Source organism: Triticum urartu, chromosome 4A, assembly GCF_056163025.1.
Source record: "Triticum urartu cultivar PI428250 chromosome 4A, HENAU_Tu73, whole genome shotgun sequence".
Lineage (NCBI taxonomy): Eukaryota > Viridiplantae > Streptophyta > Magnoliopsida > Poales > Poaceae > Triticum > Triticum urartu.
Genome location: NC_141876.1, coordinates 159,308,059 through 159,316,123, shown reverse-complemented (window position 1 = coordinate 159,316,123; position 8,065 = coordinate 159,308,059). Strand labels below are relative to the sequence as shown.

General features: G+C 49.3%; 1 non-coding gene across 1 annotated transcript; it reads right to left on the bottom strand.

Moving 5' to 3' along the window:
- Window positions 1-7,733: 7,733 nt before the first annotated feature.
- LOC125555160 (U6atac minor spliceosomal RNA) lies at window positions 7,734-7,856 on the bottom strand. Its single transcript, XR_007304589.1, has one exon. It is a non-coding gene; the product is annotated as a U6atac minor spliceosomal RNA (small nuclear RNA).
- Window positions 7,857-8,065: the final 209 nt, after the last annotated feature.

Sequence of the window (8,065 nt, the reverse complement as noted above, 5' to 3'; positions counted from 1 at the left end):
GCCGCGTCATAGACAGACGGTCAGGCGGCACGAGAAGATTGACACAAGCAAGGAAAAAGATTTAGAGACTTACCGGAGGCGGCAGATTGGCATGACTGTACGGTTCCTTGCCGAACTGCCAGCTCTCCTCGTCGAGCTTGTAGTCTGAGAAGTAACTGACCAGCCGGACCACCTCTTCAGTTGGCAGCACCTTGGTGGACATCCGTCACGGCTCCCGGAGCCCACTCATGCTGCTGATCAGGTGGGGCTGGGGCTGAAGAGGAAGCAGCTGGCGCTCGACGAAGGCGGCCAACAGATCCGAGGCCTTGAGGCCTTCTGACTCTGTCATCTCTTGGAGCCTTGTGAGAGCGGTGGTGACAGCGGCTGGCAGTGTCCTCGGTCGGAACCAGTTGCTGCGAGGCTCGACCGGCAAGCCGGCTGCGTAAGCCGGCAAGTTGACGTAGTCCCACATCACATGGATGTTCCGGACGTAGAAGTACGACTTCTGCCAGAGTTTGGCCGACTCCGGCAGAGCGAGGGCTAGGAAGTGGACCCCGGAGCCGGTGCTCCGCACCGCCACACAGGCCCCGCACTGGGCCGCCACACCTTTGGCGGCGGTGCCGAGCTTGAGGTAGAAGAGCTCCCCCCACAGCTCGAGCGTGGGCAAGATGCCGAGGTACCCCTCGCAGAGGGTGAGGAAGGTGGAGAGCAGCACCACCGTATTCGGCATGAGGTGGTGGGGTTGAAGACGGTAGAAGTCGAGGAAGGAGTGGAGGATGCCACTGACGGGCAGGCCGAAGCTGCAGAGGAAATGAGTCCGGAAGACGATGCGCTGGCCCTCCTATGGTGCCGGCGAGATCTCCCTCTCGTGGGGAACCGGCACCTCCACGTGCGCCGCGCGGGGAACCCGCTTTGTCTGGCATAGAAATTCGAGGTCTTCGTCGTGGATGTTCGACCTGTCCCAATCGCCGCGAGCCATTGCTTGTGGTAGCTTGGTGGCGGCGTGGCAAGGACGGGCAACGAAGAGCTGTGGCGGTAGTTCAATGGCGTGGCCGTGCGGCGGCAGCGAGGAAGTAGCAGCAAGGAGGAATAAGAAGATGGAGGACGAGGAGGGCGCGCGTGTGTTTTGCCACGCCCCCTCCCCCTACTTATAGGCCCGCAGCAGCAGAGCCGAAGAGGCAAGACGTGGGAGGAGTGGGATTAACTACGCCCACGCCACGCACGACCCCGCGCATTCTGTGCCTTAACGGTGCATGATCAATGCGCCCAAGAAGAACAACCGCCCTCCTCAGCCGCAGCGGATCCGCGCGCGCCGAGGTAGTGTAGTGGCGGGCCCGGGCCTGCGGCGATGTCCCGTCACGCGCGTGGGCTGGTAGGCCGGCCTGTCCTACCGCCGACACGTGGCAAGCCTACAACCCAGTTGGAGCACCACCCGGCGTCCACCATGATGATTCGAATTTGCCAGGAAGCTGACCTGGCCTTGCGCGGCTCGTGATAGTCGGCATCACCTGAAGCCGAACAAAGCAAGAATGCAAGATCACTCGGAGTAGGAAGCTGCTGAGGCTCCTTGATTTGAGCCGCGGTGCCTCACCAGCTTCGGGGACTACCATCGAAGGGATTGACCACGGGTAGCCTCAACAACACCCCATAGTATTTCAAAACATCGGGGCTAGTTGCGCCCCTCACACCTTCCGGTCGTATGGCCGACTCCTTGGGCCGGCTTCTAGAAGATGGCGTGCCCCCAACAGGTGGCTTCAAGGAGCCGGCATCTAGCAGGCGGCCCCGTGCCCCCTCAATGTTTGCACCCATTTACTACGACGAGACAGGGCGTGGCAATAGTTCAACCTGCCACCCCCGAATCCAGTAAGGGTAGAGTTTGGAGATGATCAAACGCAATGAAGACAAGGTGATTTTTGGCGTGTTTATGATAGGTGGTCCTATCGTACATCCATGTTGATGGAGACTTCAACCCACGGAGGGTAACGACTGCGCAAGCCCAGCCCATGGAGAGCACTACCCATTAAGGGTCCATGAAGAAGCAATCTTGTCTATGCTATCATGGTTTTCGTCGATGAAGGAATAGCTCCACTCGGGGTAGATCTTCACGAAGTAGGCGATCTCCTTGCCCTTATAAACTTCTTGGTTCAACTCCACAAGCTTGGAGGCTCCCAAGTGACACTTAACCAATCTAGGAGACATCACTCTCCAAAAGGTAAGAGCAACTCTAGCAGACCCCGCAAATCCCGACCCGCAAAACACGTTTGCAGTTTGACGAAGATCTCGTTTGTGGGTCGAGAACGAGCGTGGCCGATCAGAAACCGTAGATGAAACTGCATAATTTGAAAAACAATTTCGCGGGAGAAACTGCACCATAGTACTACATCACATGCTACATATATTACATGATCAAACACTACAAACACTAGTTCATACTACATACTACATCAGTACTAGTACTAGAGGGGGTGGGGATCTCACGGTGGAGAGCTCGCAGCCATGGACGATGCCATGGAGGAGCTCAATCCTTCTCGTCGGAGCTACCGAGGTCGATGTACTTCTCCCTCTGCTCCTCGCGGATGCGCCGCCACTCGTCGTCCTTCTTCTTGGCGGCGAGGTTGAACATAAGGTCTTCGAGCTCCTCATGGTGGCTATGGCACTCCGCCTCCTCGCGCAAGCTCCGCTCGGCAATGGCGGCTGAGACCGTGTCGACATCGGTGACGAAGTCCTATGGTCCGACGACTCCACGGCTCCCAAGCTCCTCGGGCTCCTGCTTCATGGGGATGACCTCGATCTCCTTCGGCTCCTCTACCAATCCCGCTTCATGGGGAGAAGGCTCACGTCAGAAGAGGAGGATCTCGCAGCGTGGAAGATCTCGCCACGGAGGACGAGCCCGCGGCCGAGGACGGCATACGGCCGTGCCGATGGTCGTATTCGTTTGTCTCGCCAATGAGGAAGCTCGACGGCGGCGAGAGACCATGTTTGGTCCACTTCCTCGCCCCGCGCTTCCTCGCGTCGTCCGAGCGGACATGCCCCTGGCGCTCGGGCTCCCCGCCCCCGCTAGAGCTGCTCCCGGAGCCGCGGCCGGAGCTCCACATGCGGCCCCACATGGCGGCTGGAGGCGGAAGGGGCTCGCTGGCGGCGAGAAATGTGAGGAGGGGAGTGGGGAATTGCGGATCTCGGCGGCGGCGGGGGGATAGGGTTCCGACACGCTAATGCACCACGAACCCGTAGATATATTGGTCGGGGAGGGCGGTTTGCGGGCCGCGGTAAAAAAATTTACGGGCCGGGCAAGTACACGGGCTCTATTCTGGCCAGAAAATTGGGCAGAGCCCGTATACTCACCGGAATTTTGTGGGTTTGCGGATTTTGCAGGGTCTACTAGAGTTGCTCTAATAGATGTTGTTGTTGATGTTGAACTCCTTACTCTTGTGCTTCAAAAAATAGTCTTCTCAACACTCAAATACTCTCTCAAATATTTTGGCTGTGGTATGAGAGGGATTTTGAGTGGAAAGCAACTTGAGGATTGCTACCTCTTGAGCACTGCGTTGGTTTTCCCTTGAAGAGGAAAGGGTGATGCAGCAAAGTAGCGTAAGTATTTCCCTCGGTTTTTGAGAACTAAGGTATCAGTCCAGTAGGAGACTACACGCAAGTCACCTTGCACCTACACAAACAAATAAAATCCCTTCATGGCCACTTGCAAAAGTGAAATTTGATAGAGATAATAAGATAAATATTTTTGGTATTTTTATGATATAGATTGAAAGTAAATATTGCAAAGTAAAATAGATTGGAAACTTATATGATGGAAAATAGACCCGGGGGCCATAGGTTTCACTAGTGGCTTCTCTCAAGATAGCATAAGTATTACGGTGGGTAAACAAATTACTGTCGAGCAATTGATAGAAAAGTGCATAATTATGAGAATATCTAGGCATGATCATGTATATAGGCATCACGTTCGCGACAAGTAGACCGAAACCATTCTGCAGCTGCTACTATTACTCCACACATCGACCGCTATCCAGCATGCATCCAGAGTATTAAGTTCATAAGAACAGAGTAACAAATTAGGTAAGATGGCATGATGTAGAGGGATAAACTCAAGCAATATGATATAAACCCCATCTTTTTATCCTCGATGGCAACAATACAATACGTGCCTTGCTTCCCCTGTTGTCACTAGGAAAGGACACCGCAAGATTGAACCCATAGCTAAGCACTCCTCCCATTGCAAGAAAGATCAATCTAGTAGGCCAAACCAAACTAATAATTCGAAGAGACTTGCAAAGATAAAAAATCATACATAAAAGATTTTAGAGAATAATCAAATACTATTCATAGATAATCTTGATCATAAACCCACAATTCATCGGATCTCGACAAATACACCGCAAAAAGAATTACGTCGAATAGATCTCCAAGAAGATCAAGGAGAACTTTGTATTGAGATCCAAAGAGAGAGAAGAAGCCATCTAGCTAATAACTGCGGACCCGAAGGTCTGTGGTAAACTACTCACACATCATCGGAGAGGCTATGGTGTTGATGTAGAAGCCCTCCGTGATCGATTCCCCCTCCGGCGGAGCTCCAGAAAAGTCCCCAAGATGGGATCTCTTAGGCACAGAAGGTTGCGGCAGTGGAAATAGGGTTTCGTGGTGCTCCTAGATGTTTTCGGGGTATGTGGGTATATATAGGAGGAAGAAGTACGTCGGTGGAGCTGCGAGGGGCCCACAAGGGTGGGGGCGCGTCCCCCTGCCTCGTGGCCTCCTCGCTTCTTTCTTGACGTCCACTCCAAGTCTCCTGGATCATGTTTGTTCCAAAAATAACTCTCTCGAAGGTTTCATTCCGTTTGGATTCCATTTGATATTCCTTTTCAGCGAAACACTGAAATAGGCAAAAAAACAGCAATTTGCACTGGGCCTTTGGTTAGTAGGTTAGTCCCAAAAATAGTATAAAAAGGTAAATTAAAGCCCATTAAGCATCCAATACAGATAATATAATAGCATGGAACAATCAAAAATTATAGATACATTGGAGACGTATCAAGGATGCTAGAGATAAGGATCAAAGGTTGGAGTGGAATCCTCTTGATCTCAACACAAGGGTAGATGCAGGGCCGGTCCTGAGATTTTGGAGGCCCGGGGTGAAACTATAATCCGAAGCCCTTCAATATAAATATACTAATAAACATTTTGATGCGTTTTAACAAGAATATTTACATCAAATATAGGTAATACATTTTGTAACTGTGTCGTTGTGGTGGCCAATGGACACGGCACGGTCTCCTCTCGGTGACTCAGCCTCTGATCTCCCGACTTGGTTATGTCTGTACCGGTCTTGGAAAATTTTGGAGTTAGATGGCTCCATATACATGCACAGTAGATCCTAGAGGCTGGAGATGAAACCATGAATGGGGCTATAATTCTTTAGGAAAACATCGGTCAAGATTTGATTGTTTGTAAGTATAATTCACAGTACAGTACAAGGAAAAAGATCCAACATACCTCGAATTTTCTGGAGAGCTACACAACAATGCTACTAGGAGTTAGTCCTCATAAATTCCAATCATCTCTATGTGGGAGGTTGGTCCTCATAAATTCAGTACTAAGTAACATGGTACTGTATATGATTTCCTTCTTCCAATTGCCAAAAAGAGTTTTACATAGATTGGGTTACTTTCGATCAAGATTCTTTTGGCAAGGAGATAGCGAGAGAAAGAAATATAGGCTGACTAAATGGAGTGTGGTTTGCCATCCCAAGGACCAAGGTGGGTTGGGCATTCATGACCTTGAGGTTAAGAATAGGGCCCTCCTTGGCAAATGGTTGTTTAAGTTGTTGTTCGAAGATGGTGTATGGCAAACCCTCCTTAGGAGAAAATATGTGGGTTCAAGGCGATATCCTAGGTATACTGGAAGCCTGGGGACTCTCATTTTTGGGCGGGATTAATGGCAACGAAGGAATATTTCTTCCGCTATGGGTCCTTCTCAATTAAGGATGGCTCGAAAATTAGATTTTGTGAGGATAAATGGTTAGGTAATGATACTCTCCGGGAACAATATCCAGCTCTATACAATATTGTATGTCACAAGGGTGATACTATTGCCAAAGTTTTGGAATCATTTCCGCCAAATGTGATGTTTAGAAGGGATTTAATTGGACCTAGACTCCAATCATGGAACATACTACTTCAACGATTAACCATGGCACAATTGTCATAGGGGTCCGATTTATCTCGTTGGAACCTACATGGGAATGGGCAATTCTCAGTGGAGTCTATGTATAGAGCTTTGATCCAGTCTGACATGCCAGTTGATAATAAGAAGAAGATCTAGAAGATGAAGATACCTCTTAAGAATAAAATCTTTGCATGGTATCTTCATCGCGGAGTCATTCTTACTAAAGATAACCTTGAATTGGCATGCAAGTACGCAATGTGTATTTTATCTGCATGATGAGACAATAAAACATTTGTTCTTCCAATGTAAATTGGCTCGTTCTATATGGCCAGTCACCCATAGCTTCTGGCTTGTATCCTCCTTGTAGTGTTGCTAATATATTTGGCAACTGGTTACATGGGATTGATCACAGGTTCAGAATTCTACTTAGGGTGGGAGCGCTTGCCGTGATTTGGTCACTTTGGCTATGTAGAAATGATAAGATTTTTAATGACAAAAGTACTTCGCTTATGCAAGTTATCTACAGATGTACCGGCCGTTTCGTTTATGGTCCTCTCTACAATGAATGGAGAATCGAGACCTGTTTACGGAGGTGTGTACACGATTGGAGGCTACGGCGAGGGATACTTTTACCCAAGATGGGTGGCGGCATGATCTTAGGATTGGGCCACCGATAGTTTAGGCACTATACAGATATACATTTTTATTTGTATTACGCCTTCCTATTTTATTTTCGCTTGTCGTGAGGACTTTGTTGGCAGTGTGCATCTTAGTTATGCAGAGGCCGGGTATAATACTTAAACCTTTTAAGTAATAAAGCGCCCCTTTTTGAAAAAAGTAGTTAGTCAAATGTCCACCTACTCAGCTCCAAGTCGTGATATTCCTTGATGTAATCCAGAAAAAAAGATAGTGTTACCTTCTGCTTGTTCCTTTCTGATTATGTAGCTGCCCTATATGTTCATATCCTAAAACTTTATCTTTATCAGCATCATGTCCACGAGCCCATTTTCATCACATAAAAAGTCTGGACATGTAGGCAACAGATAATAGATTAGACCGGTGTAGATAGAAAGAATCAAGAAGGCATGCAGATACAGAATGGGGCCATGGCGTACGATATTGGATCAGCACAGAAGAACTACACGGAACAGTCGATGAACTCGTCCGACGAATCAAAGTGAAAAATCTACGACATGGTGGCTCTGGCCGAAAGCTAGGGCTTTGCGTTGCGGGGAGTCAGGGAGGAATCAGCTCAACCAGTGTATGCGTTGTCTGCGCTGTTTGCTGCCATTGGTGCATCGGCCTTCGGCCAGTGGGCTATTCCCAGTATGGAAGCATGCCCTAGGTGGGCCCCCTTCATTTTGGGGGCCTGGGCGACTACCCCTCCTGCCCCCCCCCCCAGGGTCGGGCCTTGGTAGATGGTTCTCTCTTAGAAAATGGATATGGGAAGTGGTACGTTCGTACTGGTTGCTATTTGAGAGTTGGTGGAATGGGTGCGGGTATGTATGGGCAACACCAAAAATCTAACCGTTACACACCTTTATGCACTACTTGATGGGACCGGGTGAAAACAGTCATTTTAAAAATTTGGGTTAGATCCACCGAAGCGGGTAGCCTTAACCACAGTGTGCTAGAGGAAAGTCCAAAGACCGTTCCCGTCCCTGTTAGGGGAGATGCCAACCATCTCTCCTTTTTATGAACACGGTGAAAACAATCATTGGGAGTGAATAACACAAAAGGTTTGAACTTTAGGCTTTACAATGAGACCGAATGACACCTCTCGGTGGGACCGAAGGGCCAACTCGGTGAGATCGATACACTAGGGTTTAGGAAGTGGCTATGTCAAGTGTATCTCAATAAGTCCCGCTGGATTTGTATCAGTGGGACCAAGATTGACTTTAGGACTTTGAAC